The 21221-nt window shown below is 35.8% G+C and overlaps 1 protein-coding gene across 1 annotated transcript in view; it reads right to left on the bottom strand.

The window, feature by feature from the left end:
- LOC110462443 overlaps positions 1-20382 on the bottom strand; it is a 48275-nt gene extending 27893 nt beyond the window's left edge. Inside the window, exon 1 of the mRNA XM_021516398.1 lies at positions 20279-20382. The gene's annotated coding sequence lies outside the window, so the exon portion shown is untranslated. The remainder of the gene's footprint in view (positions 1-20278) is intronic.
- Positions 20383-21221: the final 839 nt, after the last annotated feature.

The raw sequence follows: 21221 nt of genomic DNA, 5'->3' as shown, positions 1-21221 counted from the left end.
TTTTCCTATTCCTTGAAAAGTAGCTCTTACATCATTTGGCAAAACAGTTTGTTTAAAATGTGTTTTGAACCGCATGTGATCACAAAAAGTATCAAATAATAGTATCTTTGTTGTTTTGAAGGATTGAAATAGATATATGTAAATCGTAAAGTGTAGTTCAGCACCTAGCACTTGGCAGTATTACTACCGAGAGTAATAGAAACAGTGATTTAGTGGAGGGAGGGAGGGGGATCACTCTGTCTATGGGGTTTCATGTTAGATTAGCACTTGTAGAGGTTTATGACACAAACATACGTCATCGGGGATGAACCAAGCTCTGATGTAATTAAAGATCGATAAATATATATCAGAGGTGTGTTCTGCTTTAAACAATGGCGATTCCTGAAGCTCTTTAATTGAACAAAGAAGTGGTGTTAACACTATGACCAAGACTGTGTATGTGATGTCCTCATCAACACCAACAAACATTCATCAGCTAAACAAAGTGTCTCATACGTTTTTAAAATAAGGTCTGGTCATTTACAGTGCCTTTGTTAAAATTTGAATGATGAACTGATTGGGGATTTTAGCATGCGTACAGTTATTTTACTTTGGAGAAATGTATCGTTTAAGTGTTGCACAGAGGTAGGAACATGTAAATCTTTTCTTTTAAACATCCGATTGTCAAATTTCGATATCCGTTATCAGATTTGCACAGAGGTATGTCTTGTCTTTTCACTTCCGGTTGTCAAGGTCCCAATGCTGTGAATCTCTTACGAATGTTTTTGCCAATAAACCTGCCTATAAAGACATGTGCAGCCTTTGGAAGTATGCACCTATAAATCTAGAGAGATGTCAATGGCGTTGAAAGTCAAATATTAAAGCTGGTAATATAAATGTGAAGTGATTAACATATTTTAAATGATAAAGTTGAAACCCCGTGGGCGATGAAACTAACATGTCACAAATGTTCTGTGTTTCCAGTTTTAATTGTTCCATAGCAACCACTGTAAGTATTTTCCCACTTTCCCACTGTATCCGCGGCCCATATTTTTCTAATATGCAAGCTTTGCTTCTGTTTCCAAACTTGTATCATTGTAGCGCTCTTGAATCATGTTCTGAATGGCTGGAAAACTCTCCGAAACTGATTGACATTGACAAAGTCAATCAATTTCATAACCAGAAAAGAGCTCGGCTGAAACACAGAATATAAAGTTTAAGCATGATAGTTTTACGTTTATGGACCCCTGACTCCGAATACTTGTTATAGTATAGGCGTATATCAGAATTTCTTACAAATACTAAAATTGACTCCGAGATAGAGAGTGGATATGTCGAGCGAGTCGAGTCCCTTGCTGTCACGTTTTGAATAAGGAAAGTGTTGATTAACTTAATAACTTATTTGAATGTGTATCATTAATACGAGTTTGATCTTTGTAGTATGTCTAAATTGTCTTTATTGAGGCATTTGTTATGGCTACATCTGTTTATAATTGCATGGTAACATATGTAACGTGTGGGCGGTCACCCAACCAACTACTGACCACGCTCAACTTTCCGCTCTCTAGTTCAGCAACGTCGAGCGTGGTCAGTAGTTGGATGGGTGACCGCCCGCATGTTACATTTGGTGGCAGCGTAGTGACTCTGTGATCATGTAAGGCCAGTTTCCGGTGGTTAGGGAAGGTGGATTGATACACAGAGAGGACCTACGGGATTCCCCAGGCCAAGTCTAGGGACGAGACTTCCCGGAGGGGGTTGGGGATAGTGTAACAGCTAAGGAATATGAGGGGAAATACTGATGTGGTATAATCCGTGGACTAGTTCAGCAACGTCGAGCGAGGTCGGTAGGTGACCTCCGGCACGTTACACATCATACCTGGTTCAAACCAGTTGGTTAACACCACACACCCTGCTGATAGATACGTCAATTACATATTTAATTTATTTTCATGAAGTTTCAGGGGTGAATGCGTTAATGCAGACGTTACTCGTCGTGACGTGTGGTTAACTAGGTTTAACGTTTACAGATTCTTATTGTTTTTCTTTTGTATTTATGCTCTATAAAGAGACGTCATGACAAGATAGAGATCGGTGATAAAAAGCTATTACTGACTAAACGTCAAGTCAGATGACTGCTGGAATAGTTTACCAGTCAAAATCAATCAAATTTCACAAACCTACTGAGACAAAATTAGACATAAAAAGTGAATTAGAACACTCGAATATGGTTCTCATGTCAATAACTGTAACCGTGTCAGGTTTAATATAAATCATATGGTTGAAAATAATAGATACTTTTTTTACCATGTATGACAAAAAAAGAACCATCGTAGCATTAAAAACAGTTTTACTATCTAAAGGGAGAAACGGAAGGAAAGAATTGCGCAATAACTAATCAATCGGTCTAGAACAACAATTGACAAACTACGAAATGGGGGGAACCGTGGGAAAGCACACTCAGATTTTGAGATAACAGAGTTTACGAATTAAAGTTGTAAAGATGACGTCATAAGGAGTTCTAGATCAATCGGTCCCCTTTCGCTGTATTTCAAAACGTTTACTTTGTTTGGCTTCTACATCGGTAAAGAAAAAAAATCGTTACTTTCTTGCCTCGTTTTTCTTTATGACTAATTTGTATACAGTACTCAGTAGGCACAGTAGTCTAGTGGTAGGACAATTAGTTGCAGGTTCGAGTCACGTCACGGCACTGTGTTGTACCCTTGAGCAAGATAATTTACTCCGCTTGTTCAAGTCTACTCAGCTGTAAAAGAGTACGTGGTTGGGCAGTGCCAGAATTGTAGCATGCTAGTTGTGAGCGCCGAAATGGCAGCACCGCTGTATGCTATTCATGTTGCCGAGAAATATATTGACTGGTTGCAAAGACCCTATAACCACGGAAAATAATGTTTGAACCACTTTGAGATGACCTACAAACTAGGTTGTGATAAAGCGGCATACAAGAACCTCGAATTATTATTATTATTATTCAGAAAAGAAATATGAACAATATAAGCAATAGTGTCAATATACAAGGAACAGATTAGAACTAAAGGCGATTAAATAAAATGAAGGGACACCTAGAAAAGGCAAAATAACATAGATCTGCACCAAAATCAATATACAAAAATCAATACACAAAAATCAGGAAACCAGGCGTGTTTCCTTTACAACATCTGATATCCGTCATGATTTATCAAATGAAATTAAGGAACGATATCAACGACAAAAACACGTGTGAATCGAGGTGGTAAGATGCTTCTGGTAGATATCTCAGTCCCCAAAGTTTGCCGTAACCTTGCTGGCCACACGCACCCCTCTCCGTACTGACACAGCTCAGAAGGCACACACTTTACTTATTAATTATTTAAAATTAAGCTTCTCCTTATTCTTTTAAATTCAAATAATTTAGGGGTTTTATGTACCTCCCGTTTCGTTTCAATACTAGTTAAGACCAATTTGAATTTTCATATTTTTTGCCCTTAGCATCACTGACGAGTCCTGGTAGGACAAAGCTACTGTTTGGTGCAGTGTAATCAATTTTGGAGTGATGTGCCAATTACCAATACCATAGTTGCAGTCGCATTGGTGTGCTTTCTGCTCATCTAAGACGCAATGTTCTCTGTATAAGGTTATGGATATCACTAAAACTTCGTTTAGAATTACGTCATTTTGTGTTTTGAATAACGAGACTACTCATTATAATATCTTTTCGTGTTGTGTAATTTGCAATCAATACTAGCTGTTGATTTAGTGGGCATAAAAAGTGTACGTTTTGTTAATCAAGAAAGCATTTATTAACTTTTGTTTTACGATTTATACACTCGGAGAATTATTACACTATCAAAAGTTTTAGATGTGACACAAATTAGATTACTCTGTATTTTAGATTGGAATTTGAAAAAGCAAATTGAATTTTGAAACAAAATAATTTACTCGGTGAACGTCGATTTGTGATAAATATTTACGATTTGTGTACTCTTCCGCTAAAGCATGTTTAATTTGGTACCTTGTCTTTTAGAACTTTTTACACTAGGTGTTAACACCAACCGTTCGCATAAATTAAACAACAACATATTTCAGTTAAATAGGGATTTTTACAAAATGATATTTTTAACTCATTCTTTACATTATACTTAGACACCAAGAATAAAACAAAATTCAAAATTGGAAGATTAGAAAAAAGAGATCATTTAAAGTAAAAACATTAAAGAAACAAGGGTAGAATAAACACAATTGAAATATTGACACGAAGACCCTTGACAAGTAAACGGAGAATAATACCATGTGTTCCGAAAGTGTTAGAATCTCTGCTCTATCGACGACACACGTCGTGTGAATCTGGCTCCAATCCGAGTAACGGCATGTTCGTAGACCCAGAACTCTGGTTATGACAACAAATCCGCAATGCACACAAATTGGCATCGTAAAAGAGCATCGAACTTCATTCAAGCAAGGGAATTCCTAATTTTCGAATGAGATCGTGATGATTGCCATACATATTGTCCATAGTCTTCATGAACCTACATTGATGTAAGCCATGTGACGTAAGTTTGTCCGTCAACAATGATAAGTAAATAGCGTAGATGCGGGATGTAGGGATGTTCTTTTCAAGAAAGGAAAACACGATCGGAAAAATAAATCGTCACTAACAGCTTAGTAGTAAGCCGTCCATGTTGTTCATATTGTCAACAAAGGTCGGGGATAGTGCCTGATAAAGAAGAGTCTAAAGTGTCCTTGTATTTTGTGTTCATGGTAGTATATAGGATCGACGTGGCCAATACACGTCTTGTCACTTAATGATAATACATCGCTGTCCTGTCTGAACATGAAATTAAGGTCATTTATATCAAAAAATCATTTAAAACAAAAGTAAAATAGTTCGTTTAGACGTCATCGTTGTTCGACATTTGAACTTGTAAAAGTTCCAATTCATAAAAGTTAATAAGAAATTTCAAATCAATAAATTTACAACTCTCCCGTCTTCAGATACACCATCGAATATGTTCATTGAACTATCCACTGGATATGTTCGTTGCCAACTGCGTTCATACTACCGTATACAATTATGCACACCGTCAAAATGCAGGTCTATCCTTAATTGAAGACATAGTCAACATTTTTGCGGCCATTTGTTTTTAGTAAGTCGCCATTTAAAGCAAAGCGCTCGTGAGTACTTCATACATTTATAGTACGTTATCATTGTTACCCCAGTGATGATACGCTCACATTCGCCCTTTGAACCAATGGAATATATCTTAGCAAAATCGAAGGCTCTATGTGCGCCAATATGTAAATGAGATGAGATGATTGGTTTGATTCTTTGATTAACATTAAAAGAATCTCGCGGTTGCGTAACTGTAAAATTGACTGGCTTTGAAGTCGGGTGTTACTGCTCTGTAATCTTCGAAGGACAGGTATGGCCTGGCGATTTCTTACTTGAGACCAATCAAAAAGCTAGTTGCGTGCCTTCAATTTTGCTATGACATATTCCAGTGGTGTAGTGAGCGAAAGTGAGCGTAACCTCTGGAGTGTCGAGGATGTTAATACCTGAGTGATAGATGTTACTTACGATTTTTCTCAGTAGATTACTTTGATGGATCCACTGTACTATACTTCCATATACAATGTACATGTATGACTTAAATGTAAAAAATGTCGTAATCGGTTGATTTTTATTACTCATCATATATAAAGGATCTTACATGAGTTTCCATTTCATATGAGATTTATGAAACCAGTATTAAGAATTTTTCAATTTTACAATTCGTGACGAGTTTCATAAATTTTGCAACCTTGAAATGTAAAAAGCCGCCATTTTGACTCCAATGCGAAGGTCTGTGACGTCATGTACTTGTCCTAGGCGTGACGTCACAATTGAAACTTACAACCAATCACAGGGCTGATAGGTCATATTACTTTGGTTAAACAAATATGACATGGGTATATTCATTGGATAACACAATTCATTACGTGATAACTACATGTATTTAATTTAAAAGTTTGAGTAAATTGATACAGGTAACTCTTATTGCCTGTGTGTGCTATGATACCCATTATTAATATCAACTACTTGAATATTGTAATACCGGTGAGAGTAATGTCAATAAGATAAAACATTCTACAGCGGATAGTTTCAGTATATTAAACTGGAACCTTCAGTATATTGGACACTTTAACTAAAACCTTACTAATTTGTTATTGGTTTACCACTTATCCTGTACATTGCGAAGGACATTTCAAATGCAAATAAAGCATTAAGGGTGTGTTGCAGTACGTATTGTATTCTACACATATAATAATCACTCGAGATTGTCTAAACAATTTGTTGGTAGATGCAGATAGCAAACCAAGTTATCATTTACGACACCATATGGCCATTTCGTCCATTTACTGGATAAAAGTGTTGTTTATCTTTTGTTTATCTATTCGATGGTTTTCTGGATCTCATGATGTTTATTTCTTCGTGATTCCTACTGTCCCTACTGTCCATGTTGCTTTCTCGTATCTTGGAGGGGGTAATAAGCCTGGCGTGTTAACCTTGTTTGTTGACAGTATTTACAGTTTGCTATCTGAAGTGTAAAACTTGATAAAAATGGATTTGTGATATCCTGTTAGCTTGGAGTAAATTTTGTCTTCGGTTCCCTGAATATCAAAAACATGTTATTTTTCTGAATTTGAAAGGTTAATATCATGATCACGTGCGTCAGCTTTAAAACACTTTTTGCATTTAGTGATGTCAATACTTGATGTTACCTTTCCAAAGTGTTTCGAATACATTCTATATTAATACCAGAAAGGCAAACAAAATGTTTATTCCACTTGCATAAAATCCGGCTTTTATCCAAGAACGGTTTCTACAAATTTTAGGACAAATCAATTAGACTCCGGACTGTCATTCACTACTATATTGAAAATACAAGAGGCACAATGGGCCTGAATCGCTCACCTGGTATTAATCTTCGGGCCAGGTGAGCTAAAATTAATCATATTTGAAAATGTTTTTCAATTTTGTTCTCATTTCCTGGTCGCATCGAGAAATAAATAAAACGTCAGACTTTGTTTATAATAGAGAACTTTTTCAGGGATGCTATTTAAGGACTATCAATGATTCAGGTTAGAGGCCACACTATTATGGATCGACCGAACTAATGCAGAAATTTGTTCGAGAATATGTTATATCAAATGATGGCCTACAATGTCATCTCTTCAATTCACAATCAACTTTAATTTCATTTCATACCCTTCAGGCAAATTTAATTAAAAAATAAAGTGGGAATAGTTTGGTTTCAGTAATGTTATGTGTTTAGCACTGAGTGCAGATTTCTTTCAACCGGAAGAGTCAGTTTCATCTGCCATTGCAGTTCAGCCTCAACAACATAAGGATGTAAGTAAAAATATTCAAATATGTCGCTAATTCAAGTCAATGGAAAATAATATGACCCTATACACAAGAAGAGAGACCGAGAACGTCAAAAATCGAGCTCATACAACGTTCATAATGCCAAATGTTGGTCAAAAGATTTAGCCCTTTTATTATCCCTAAAACTCACACAGACGTTTCAAACCGGCAAACAGTATAGCAAGAAATTGACGGTACATTTAAAACGACAACTAAAAGCACACAAATAGCTTTTTAAACACATTAACCTATTAAAAAATTACAAAACGGAAAAAACGCAGTTATTAAGGTTTCGATAAAAGCTTTTAAATTATCAAATTTTGCAGAGAATTCCACAACGTTATCGAACGCTAAATTAACAGAACATATTGACGCTGACAAATGCAACAATAAGCCGGTCAAGCTACACTTTCTCTAAAACCTGAAATCGTTATACAGGTCCTCTGTACTACTAACAATGTTAACATCTCTGCTACACTACATGCAGAGATAGCAATGTAACTAAAGGCAGAAAATCTATATACATTGTATATGAACAGTGATAGTATGTCACTTACTCTGCTATTTTCATATATGCGTGGTCGCCTAAGTATTCTTCGTTAAAATTGTTGAAAGTTTAGGACGTTTTTCTATAACCAGTCTAGCTGATGTTTTTTCGATGACTATTCTTTCCCGACATTTCCCTATTTTCAGAGATGTATATAGATTAGGTGTACTAGGTATTAAAACAGCATATGTAGCCAGTAACAGGGTTGCAGGGTTTTACAAGTGTTTATTTTAGTGGGAAACATGGTTACTGGGTTTCTGGCTGTCAGCAGTGTATAGTATAGAGTAACAGGGTTACTGGGTATCAGGAATGTTTATATTATAGAGTAACAGGGTTAGTGTGGTACTGGGTATCAGGAATGTTTATAGAGTAACAGGGTTACTGGGTATCAGGAATGTTTATATTATAGAGTAACAGGGTTAGTGGGGTACTGGGTATCAGAAATATTTATAGTATTGAGTAACAGGGTAACTAGGTTACTGGGAATCAGAAGTGTCCATATACTTGAGTAGGAGGGTTACCGTGTTACTGGGGTACTGGCTATCATAAATGTTTATGTTAGAGAGAAACATAGTCACTGTGCATCACAAGTGTTTATGTTAGAAAGAAACAGGGTTACTGGGTATCAGGTGTGTTTATATAATATAAAAGCAGGGTAACAGTGTATCAGAAGTGTTTATATTAGTGTGTAACAGGGGTTACAGGGTATAAGAAGTGTTTATACCTGTATTAGTGAGTACCAGGGTTATAGGGTATCAAACATATTTGTATTAGTGACTAACATGGTTACAGGGTATCAGCAGCGTTTATATAAGTGTAAGAGAGGGTCATCAAGTATCAAGAGTGTATGTACTGAACAATGCGATGTACTCAACATAAGAACTGTGGTATTCATTAGAGCGGTGCATTCAGTGGTGTAGCATACATGTATGCTTGTATGCTCAAGCATACACTAATATTTTAAGATTTTATTAATCATATATTTCTATTAATTTCTATTTTATGATTAATATGGACCGTCCGTATCAATCATAAAAAGGAAAGAATTAAAACAAATCTTCTTGAAAATTTTAGTCTGATAAAATAATGCTGTTATGTCTACAACCATTGAATATGTAAATCAAAAACTGCTTATTGAAGTAAATAGTTAATATTATTCATATAAAACGGGTTTCACTTGTTGATATATGAGATATTCCGTCTTTGCGTATTGCAGAGTTATCTTCTCTTGAGAGCAGGTATTGATTGTTACGTCATTGGTTTGTGTGAGAAAATTACGTCGTTTTCTCAAAAATTGATGACGTTACTCTCACAAACAAATGACGTAACAATCAATACCTGCTGTCAAGAGAAGATAACTCTGCAATACGCAAAGACGGAATAGCTTCTAGGGCCTGTGATAAATGGGGGGGGGGGGCGGTCTTCCCCTTCTCCGGCGCTAGCGCATACACTCCGAAAAATGATTTGCTACGCCACTGGCATTTGTTACAATACAGTTTCTGTAGTTAGTAGCAAGTTGTACTTTGTATTCCGTAATTGTGTGTACTAATTATATCAACTGTTTATAAAGATTAACGTAGGACACACACGTGTGACCGCACCTATAAAATTTGGTATGCCAGAAAACTAACTAAATTGAACCGGAAAGCTGTTCTGTACTTACAGGACTCGTCGTTGTTGCTACATTGTAGGAGTCAAAAAGGTGAAAATGCAAATTGGTCTAAACTACTGTAACAGGGGAGAAGTTGTGTTACACCATTTAAGTCATTAATAGTGTTAACTCGGTATCAGAAGCGTTTGTGTAGCCTTTAAGAGGGTTACTAGTCTATTGGGACACTACAATAACACCATTTTGATAAAAACAAATGGGACAAGACAAACTGCAATCGTGGAAGTTTCTTTTTCTTTTGCGCCATTTCAAGTAACCGCAAAACCTATCTTTGAATTTAGCTTTTATCCTCAAATTTTGTTCTGAAAACAAAACTTTGAGCATTAATGACAGTATATTAGTAATAAATTAGAGTTCAACCAGTAAAAACGGTTACTATGGTGATAAAACACATCGATCGTAGCAGCAAACAAAAATATTCAAAATGTTCCTTTATCTGTGATATATTATGAAGCCCCACATACCCTACTCAATTATATGGAATCCAGTTTAATTAAGGTAGCGCTGGAGGTAAATGATATATTCTGAGTATTTTGGGAGTGTCATTTTTTTTTAATTTATTATATATATATCAATCTAGTTAACAAAATGTGAATTTCGAGACTTCTATTGTCAAAATTACGTTATTTGATCAATTATGAACGGCAATTCTTGAAGAGCTTCCTCTTTGTTAATTAAATGTTACTTGACAATTTCTCTTTTATTTATTGATCATATATACCCCCTGGCCTCAGATTATATTTTAGCAAGACAGGTTTAAAGAAACTTAACACAGATTCATATGAACATTTCAATTGAACTTGGACTCAATATGCTGTACCTATCACAGAATATGAAGGTTAAATTTCCATAAATTTTCCAGTTCGTCGGAAAACGTCAGCAAAGTAATGCGGGAAAAAATCCTATTTATAGATTTTAGTTTGTTTTTTCAACAGTTTCAGATTGAATTTTCGTTTTTTAACTTTGTTATCAATACAAAACAGTTGTTTATCTTACCATGATGACGTCACACATTGAGTGATGACGTTAAATTTGACTCAAGCCCAATTGACGTTTTATACCAAATTAGCCTCTACAGAACATGACTCAATCCTTAAATAACTAACTCATATGCTAAAATAACAGAAAAGATAATGCTTTCTTTTTCGACAATGCGTAGTAGGTCTTAAACGATGATACATCTAAGATTACAGTTGCTTGTTTCGCGGTTGCAATATTTCCGCCAAAATGGGATCAAGTATAAGTATTGGAGCTTGTCATATTACTCTTGTAGGATTAAAAGTAGGAAGGACGTTATGCTTTTTAACCTCCAGGCCAAAGGTCAATCAGACAAGTTGAACTATTCATCAGCGATTTTGTAATAATGATTCTGTCTTCCAATTATATTGATCGAGTGGAAGATATTTTTTTGATAAAAATAGTAAGTGATGATTTATATATAAGGCCGTTTTTCCCTATAACATAATTTATTTATAACGCACATCATATCATTGTATCGCTCAGGTTTGCACTAAATGTACTGAAAAGACAAGTCAAAAAAAAAAGTATACATAGTTTCGATAAAGTGTAACTATTCACATTATTAAAATGCATACACCTTTTGCTTGCTTTATCCGTTTGAATCTCGATAATTATATTCTTCCTAATTCTTTCGGGGGGCGCCGTGGCCAAGTCTGAAATTCTGATACCACTAGCCCTCCACCACTGGGTCGCGGGTTTAAGGCCTATCTGGCCTCCGGCTTTCCTCCACCACCAAAACCTGGCACGTCCTTAAATTACCATGGCTGTTAAATGGACGTAAAACACAAACAAACCAAGTCTCCCTTATTTAAAAATAGGTACGTAACGCACTTCACGAATATAGCTAAGTATATAACAATAGAGAGTTCCACTGCCGTTTTTCGCATTTACATAAATCTAGAGTAACTTCCTCTTGATATCGTTTCGGATGTAACGGTAGCGCGACTGGACCAGGGTATAACCGTTGAACAGGTAGCGCGACTGGACCAGGGTATAACCGTTGAACAGGTTACGCGACTGGACCAGAGTGTAACCGTTGAACATGTAACGCGACTGGACCAGTGTATAACCGTTGAACAGGTAGAACGACTTGACCAAAGTATAACCGTTGAACAGGTAGCGCGACTGGACCAGGGTGTAACCGTTGAACATGTTACGCGACTGGACCAGAGTATAACCGTTGAACAGGTAGAACGACTGGACGAGAGTGTAACCGTTGAACAGGTAGAACGACTGGACCAGAGTATAACCGTTGAACAGATAGAACGACTGGACCAGAGTATAACCGTTGAACAGGTATAGCGACTGGACCAGGGTATAACCGTTGAACAGGTAGAGCGGCTGCACCAGGGTATAACCGTTGAACAGGTAGAGCGACTGATGATGACCGGAGGTCTACGGTTCAAATCCTGATTCAATCTCTTTGCGATTTTTACACTGCTGTTTTATTTTAGCATGTTTTCGTAAAAATTCTGCAAATTGTGGTTTTCCTTTCATAAAGGCCACAAGGCTTACGTCCCATCAGAAGAAAAAGATTCAAACAAGTAATTACATATTTTGACAGTGGTACGGGGATCCTGAAGGAAATTTTAATGCTTTGATATTCTGAACAGTTTTCATGATTGCGCTTTGAAATTGATTTCGTTTTTAGAAAATAATCCACTGTATCACTTATTAATATGTGGTTGTATATATTCATGTAGTATCTAATTCCGCGGCCAGTTCGTAAAATCAGACGTGGCACAGTAAAAAACAGTTCACATTTTGATTAAACTTCATCAATCGAACACCTAATCAACATTCAATCTGCACTGTCGGAGTCAAATGACGCGAAGAGATCCCAAAACGATCTTAATCGGCTCTGTGGAAACAAGTTAATATGAGTATTAACGAGTTACGTATGAGTATTAACGAGTTACGTATGAGTATTAACGAGTTACGTATGAGTATTAACGAGTTACGTATGAGTATTAACGAGTTACGTATGAGTATTAACGAGTTACGTATGAGTATTAACGAGTTACGTATGAGTATTAACGAGTTACGTATGAGTATTAACGAGTTACGTATGAGTATTAACGAGTTACGTATGAGTATTAACGAGTTACGTATGAGTATTAACGAGTTACGTATGAAGTCCCGATTTCTATTGTTGTTGTTGTTTTGCTTGTTTGTTAGTTTGTTCTTTTTTCTTAATTCAAAATATTGTGAAAAACATGTGTCCATTAGATTCATCAGTTTAAAAATATGTTATATTAAAGATTTACTGTATACACAAACAATGTACGTAATAAACGTGTCACAACGTTTCCAGACCGACTGGTCCCTTTGTCAAGCTCAGTTAGATATTATATTTGTCTTCTGTGACACTCAGAGTTTTAAGACATTTTTTAACTCGCTATTTTTTAACTTTCCAAATAGTATGTACATGAAATTTGTATAATTTATCATTTATTCAAATGCGGATTCATTTCTAACCAACAGTGACTGTGGCAGTTGTATGTGTTTAATGGAACCGAGACTATATTCTCTTTATCATTACATAGTATTAAATTCAAAAACATTCGTGGACGGGGAAGTTGAACAAATCGGGACTACAATGTCAATTACAGATATATTTGATATTCCCTTCACCATCTCTACGTCTGATTCATATCTTTTTACATTGTCCTTGTCAAGCCGACGTCCACTCAGCCTTTATTGAGAGATCAGCTAGATTATGTATTATAAAAGACAGTTTGACGTCACCAGAGTGCAACTCGTCTGAAGTAAGTGCCGGGTTTTATTGTCCTGTAGATTGCTGTGCATGCGACGCCGGTATATACTTAGGAATGTGACCGTATTCATATATTCCAACTTGTGGACCCTGAATGATGCTCAAATGATCCCAGAGGGAACAGCCGCTTCGTTAGTCTCGCGCAGACCTTTTCTAATACTCCGGCGTACCATGAGGCGCTAATTGTAAGAAACGGATAACTTGAATCTAAGTTGTTCTAAACCGTCTTTTCTTACCAGGACTTAAACATTACTTTTATTGAATCCTTACAATAAAACTAGAGCATTGAATTTTAGTATAGTCATTTTAATGTACATAACTTACGTTTTAACTAAATGGATTCGAAAATGTGCAGAGCTGCACGAACATTGTAATTTTCTATACTTTCTTTGTAGCTGAAACATATTTTGCCCGGAGACTGAATGAAGAATGCACATAATATATGAAGGTTTGTTAAGTGACTTACGCAAGTCCCCATTACTGTACTCAATTCAAAACAAATTAAATTAAAGTTCTATTTGATGGCTTAATCACTAGCATGCTTTTGACGTCATTGCTATGTTTCTAAATCGAAAACGAAGATTTGTATACGCCAGTCAATAGTTTTGAAGGATCGTATTATGGTATGGGGAGCGTCCGTCCGTTTGTCCGTCTACAGCTCGGGTTCCTCTAGATGTTTAAACATCATTTGATTTTAACGAAACTGGATAAACCTCTTCTGCATTATACAGAAACTAAGGCTTGGTTCGAAAATAAGCAAAATCGGGGCATAATCAATTAGCTTAACGCGCTCCTTTTGGTTAACGTCCACGTTTCACTTCTTCGAGATAACCTTCTTAAATATCGTTCATTTTTACAAAAAAGGGGCAAGCAAGTAAATCATGCAAAAACTAAGGTTTCGATTGAAAGTGAGCAAAACCCGTGCATAATATCTTAGAGTACGTGTAATATGCTCTGTCTTGTTACCAGTTTTTGCACAATAACTCAATTTGATATGAACCTTGTTTAATGTTAACAAAGACAAATGTACGTAATTACGTGGCATACTGGGCTCTGATTGGTTAATGGTTTCCGCAAAGTTACTCAATCAAATATGAAAGGATTCTGATGAAACTTGGCCAATATTTATATTATACCAAAACAAAGGTTGTATTTGAATTTGAACATAATCTTCGCATGACATTGAACCAGTAAATATAAATCGACACCTGTTGTTTGTTTGTTTGTTTGTGTTTTTATTGAACGGCTCATAGACAATTATGGATATTTAGGGTCAGACTTATTTTATAACACAGTGTGTCCATTTGACAAAACAAAAATAAAATCCGACAGAAAAATTATCTCTTCAAACCATCAGCAGGATAAGTGTTGACTTATAGAAAAGACAAGAGGACAACAAATAGTTTAAAAGTAATACAGAGTCGAAATTGAAAAAGCCAAGTATTGGTACTGTTAAAAGAGTCATGTCAGCTAAAGGCATCAGAAGCTACAGAGGTGGTCGGGTGTGCTGTGGATAGCGCACTTGCCTCTCACCAAGCCGACCGGGGTTCGATTACCCAATCGGACGTGAAACGGTATGGGGCCACCTGCCCGACCACGTGGCTTCTATACGGCTACTCCGGTTTCCTCCCACACTAAGACCCCCGCTCGCTAATATCCGGGCAAACGAGATTGATTCATATCAGTTTAAATAACTTGTTTCATAATTGTTGTAAAATAAATAAACTTTCTACTTCATATTTTACTTTACAAACTTATCAATGTCTTAAATCATATGCAACTGAACTGCAGAACATTCGGTCCAAGTTATAAATGTAGAAAATTTGTTTGAAAATGACAACCATTTAAACGTACATCATTTCTGTATGTGGAGTAAGTTAGTGAACTACGCGAATCGAGTACGTCACACAATCAATATTTAAATTAGCTAGACGAAAAACAGTCAATTTAAAAAATATTTTAGATGACATTGGTAATTGTGGTAAGTTATAGCATTTAAAAAAACCTAACAGAACGTGAGCATGTTCGGTGTATACAGGGGGCGTAACTGTATAAGACCTCGTAATCTACTCACTAAGAAAACTGTCTGTCCAATGCGATTTCTTTTTCAACAATATAAACTAAGCTTAGACATCAATGATTAACGCGTCTAATAAAAAGACATAGCATAAAGACTAATAGGAAACTTTTGTTCGAGATTAATTCGTTTTCCCACGCCCGTAACATTATTCCTGTCGTTCCTATCAAGTTATTGTCGATATTAAAAAAAAAACACGCAGGTAATTGTTAGTGTGGTGTCTTCTAGTGAACGTTTTGTAGCAAACAATTACTGTAGATTTAAGTTGACAGAGGGATGATTGGTCCCGCGCGGTGTCTCCTTTGGGACGACTTTTATTAAAAGCGAACAGCTTATTTGACAAAGGTTTATGCACCAACGTACGATAACACTATTATTTTTCTGATCAGGGATTTCCAAAATTTTTGCTCGTTTCGTCTTTTGAAAGGAACAGCTGTGTCGTAGTCTAGGGTATTGGAGTGTCACAATTTCTATGTGGAACACTCATAATCATCAACCTGTTATTGTGATATAAAAGCATCATTAAAAAGCAATTGTGATACTCAGCTCATTTTGAACTCCATCAATTGATATAAAAAATGGAATAGAATGTTACTTTTCACTTGGGTAATAAAATACTCTTCAATTTTGAAAGTAACTTCCATAAAAAAAGACAATTTGTTTGTTTTGGTGGCGAGAAAATTGTTTAACGGTCTAGATATTTAAATAGCATCGCTTGTTTTAAATGTCACTCCCAAACTCTATGCAACGCTAGACGCAGGTATTGAAACAAAACAAATATAGTTATAACTTAACAGAGCGTTGAAATACTACCACAAATTTTGTTAGCATATGCTCTGCAGTAGGATCAAAAGACGCATTTTCGTCAGTTTTACTAATTGAAAGCAAAGGCCTCATGTTTGAAAGAGCAGTTAGAAACAACAGGGAAAATGACAAAAACAACGGAATGTAGTTCAATGTCATTGAAAGTGTATGATGAAAATAAGATTAAAACAGAGCCCTTTCATTGACGCCTTGGGCAATATTTACGCTTCACTTGTCAACTTCCAAAATTGCTGCAAGAGCACAACTAAAGATAACATATTCGTCGATGATCAAATATTTGCTTAAAACGTCCATCGCGATGTCCCTGATCTCGTTGTCGTTGTAGAGATATTTACGTCGTCTTAAACCAACTCTAAATTTCATGTTTACTGAAGCGGCTCGGCACTTCTAATGGGTGAAGGTTTGAGGTGGTACCTCAATACGACCAGTATAAAGTAGTGTTAGGCTCCTCACATAAATACAATAAGAGTATTGTATGCATATCTATATTTAACACTACAAATCAATTAAGATTCAAAAATCAATACGTTGGACCGAATAAATGTTTTAAACAAAATCCGAGTAGTAATGGTTTGTTAACCTTATTCGCTTATAGTTTCGGATTCTAAGAAATGGTTCAAAAGCTGCTTCTATGTTTGGCTTTTGATAGAGTTGTCTCTTTACACTCATTATACACACGAAGATTAGTTAAGACCGCATGGGAACGAAGATGATGTGTGACCTCATTCTTTTACTTAAAGATAAAATGTATCTGGGACTTTATCAATCGTTCTCCCTTATGACCACTAATCCTTTATAAAAGTAGAGGTGACAGGCCAGTCTTTCCTTTAGTACTGATAAACTGGAATTTATTTTGCCATCGGTATAGCTAAATATCAAATAAATGAACTGCTTGAAGATAATTAACTCATATTGCGGAGGGAAACCTTGTGTGCTGCGTGATCTAGTCTGAATAGCGACGCACATGTCTTCATAAAACTCGAATAGGATCCAAGGCGAGTTTGTCCTCTGACAAATACTAATAAATGCGAAAATGTGTTTGATATCAGAACGAACATTGCATCTATTCAGCCTCTTACTTATTTTTGTTTTAATTGTCAAATGTGAAAAAAATTAATGACCTGAATATTACCATCCGTAGATGATTATTTGGTATGGCAAATACAGATAGATTTCCACACTGTATGAGGCAGTCTGGTCTACCGTCAGTCATTTCAACACAGTTATCCCCTTGGTAACAATTCATTATATATCTTATACAGTTTCTGGTGATTCTTTTTATGCCGGATTGTCTATACATGTTTCAAAGCCAAATGTGACACCTGTTTATCATGTAAAATTATTGACGGAAAGCCGTTTCTTTATCGTTAATAAACTTAATAAACTGTAACTGTTATATCAAATATCTACATGTATATGCCACCTAGGAAGATGACGTATGTGGGTTTGCATTATGGTGTCCTTTTCGTTTTCAAATTGTACTGTTCCTTTGTAAAGCAAAAAATTATCAAATTGAAATATCATTGCGTGTTATTAAATATTTCTTCGTGTTAATACCAATGGGGGATGGTAACGCACCGCCTTTCACTAATGAGACCGGCCTTCGATTCCCTGATCTGGCGGGGAAAGGAATGGGGTCACTTTCTCGACCACGCGGATTTTCTATGGAACATCCAGTTTCCTCCCATATTAAAACCACCTACGCACTCACTTCCAGGCCAACAAAATTCACTAATTAAGTTGATATAGCTTGTTTAATAATGTATGTAAATTAAATACAGTTTATAGTGCAGTTTAATACCAGTACTATATACTGCGAACCACACGTCCCAACATACTTGCCCTCGTGGTAAAGGTACGTACCTAATTAGGTCACTGTTTATTACCTTGTCACTAATTAGACTACGACATCACTGGGGTAAAATAGCACTAAAGTCTTTATAACGAACTACTAAAACACATACAGCTCTTTTTTAGCTCGGCTGCTTTGCTAAGGGACTTTCATACCGAAAAAACATAGGCACTGTAGCAGGACGATTTACACCATGATATATATTGAAAACATTTAATGATTTCCCTTGGAATATCATATCCAATTGAAGAGTATTGCAAAATACCTATATTTTTTACAATCGCGACTGCAACCATTCATTCTACCGTCGATTCATCACATCAGCATTTAAACGCCTTTGAATGCAGTGAATATAAGATGCCGATCCGATTGGTCAATTCTAAAAGTCATATGTTCATTTGAAGACATAAACCTTCGTACATATTTTCTCCATTAAGTTTTTGTAGGTGTTTTATTTTCACTAATGACATATTACAAGTCGTAAAATTGTGTGCTTCATGGATGTGTTTGAGATGTTAGAAGATAAAATGGGTTGACAGTACAGTAACACATTCGATTAGTTAATTTCAGCTTTGTAATGAATTAACATATATACTATTTACAAATATATTTCGGGCTTATCAACAGTTGACTCATGTATTGAATTTGCATTTAAATTGATTATATTATTTTTTCTTAATTGCTCGACATACAACAGGAAGGCTCGTTTGGAGAAGCATAACGTCAGAAGATAACGTCGTCAGCTTCATACTAAATTGCCTAATGTTTCCAAATGGCACCCACCTAAGAAACTAGGTTCAGCTGAAAAAGATGAATTATCCGTAATAACGATAAGTTATCCCTTATAACGATGGGTTATCCCTAATAAGGTTGAGTTATCCCTAATAACGATGGGTTATCCCTAATGTAGATTGGTTTTCCTTACATAATGTAACAAAGATTGGTTATCATCAATTAAAATGGGTTTTTTCTAATTAAGATGGGTTTTCTCTAGTAAAGATGTGCTATCTCTAATTAAGGTTGGTTATCCTTAATTAAGATTGGTAATCCCTAAATAAAATTCACTATGTCTTTGAGCTATCCCAAATAAAGATGAATTTAGCCTAATAATGATGAGTTAACCATCATAAAGATGAGTTTTCCCTAATAAAGACGTGTTATCCAAAATAAAGAGGGGTTGTCCCTAAATAAGATTGGCTATGTATATGAGCTATCCCTAATAAAGATGGGTTATGTCTTAAAATTATCCCAAAAAAAGATGGGTTATATCTTTGAGTTATCCCTAATAAAGATTGGTATGTCTTTTAGTTATCCCTAATAAAGATTGGTATATCTTTTAGGTATCCCTAATAAAGATTGGTATGTCTTTTAGGTATCCCTAATAAAGATTGGTATGTCTTTTAGCTATCCCTAATGAAGATGGGTTATGTCTTTGAGTTATCCATAATGAAGATGGGTTATCCCTAATAAAGATGGGGTATCCCTAAAAAAGATTGCCTATCCCTTATAAAGATGAGCTATCCCTAACAAAGATTGGTTATCCCTTATAAAGATGAGATAACCTTAATGAAGATGGGTTATCCCTAATAAAAAATTGGTTATGTTAAGTATATTATTTATCCCTAATAAAGATGGGTTTCTGTATTGAAGTATTTCTAGGAAACGGCGCAAACCTGTTTGTATCTATCTACATCGGGAATCTTCACAAACAGGAAGGACGTTTTAAAGTTAATATCAGCACTGTTATGTACCATCTCAAAAATATTACCCGAACAGTTTCGCTGACAAACTGCCGGCTGTTTTCGTTTTGTAGTGTATCTAATAGACATCCAATCTTAAAATGAATCAAGCTCTGAAATATCTCGAAATAAAGCGTTAAAAAATATTTTGAGATCGTTGACCAGTATCTATGGGCATTAATTCTTTTGAAAGTAAAAAACACCATTACCCTGTCCATGTAACATTAAAGTAAGAACCTATAAGAGTACAGCGTAGTCCTGAAAAAATCGTAAAAAGAATTTTGCTGTTTAAATATAAAGCATCGGACAAAAACAGCTCGAAAAGGATAGCGCTATACAAATTATTGCTTGTTAAATCCAGATAAAACATATATGGTAAGAAAACGATCACTTACCTTTACTGTTAATAGTGGTCAGTGCTTGTCCACGAAGTGAAGAGTCCTGTTCTATAAGGAACAGATATGTATGTATGAGTAGGCGAGAGAAGCGTACAGGCCACACGATGACACAGCTAACAGTATCCACGTCTTTCCTCTCACGCCGTTTATATAGTCCGCCAATTCTGTGGGGGTAACTGGGGTTACCTACTAAAAAGCATGAATCAAAAATATAAAAATGTATCCGTCCATCGTTTCCATGGAGAAATAATATATGGCATGTCGTCAGCACTTTCTGAGCTTGATTGCCATCATATTCTAAGCACTTGTTTACGATTGGTTTCGTTAGCTGTGCTATTTATGCGTGGCATATTAAGCTTTGGTCGAAGCGTCCTTTATAACTGGACATGACCATTTACCGCCTTAACTTAACAGTTAATTGGTGAACACTTTGCGCACGACCATTTCTTTTGTTGGTGCCATTCACATGTATATTATATGGAGGTCCATTGATACTTACGTACCACGTAATGATATATCGTACCTGCCTAATAATACATTATTAAATCAAATATTTTGCAAACCGTATAATAAGTCTGAATCTGCCTATTTTCAGCGTAATGTGTTTTCGCAAGCGTGCTTTAATTGACTAATTGCAGGTCAACATGGTTAGCATGGTATTTACTCATCCTTCTATTAAAGAAAAGGGAGATTAGTTTAATACGCACAATCTTCATGTACATGTTAGCAATAGACGCTTAGTAGAATAATAATATATCCGTAACGTAAGTCATAAAGTCTGAGTGGAAATATATTAAAAAACGTTAGTCAAGCATGATATAACTCCTACACGCCGAGTGCACCAATTACGTTATGCTAAACGCAAGTCATACACGATGAATGCATGAAGAATTGTACATACAGTGTACATAACGTAAGTCATACCAGATGAATGCATGAA

This window comes from Mizuhopecten yessoensis, unplaced genomic scaffold (assembly GCF_002113885.1).
Source record: "Mizuhopecten yessoensis strain PY_sf001 unplaced genomic scaffold, ASM211388v2 scaffold10797, whole genome shotgun sequence".
Taxonomy (NCBI): domain Eukaryota; kingdom Metazoa; phylum Mollusca; class Bivalvia; order Pectinida; family Pectinidae; genus Mizuhopecten; species Mizuhopecten yessoensis.
This window is presented reverse-complemented; position numbering and strand designations above follow the sequence as displayed.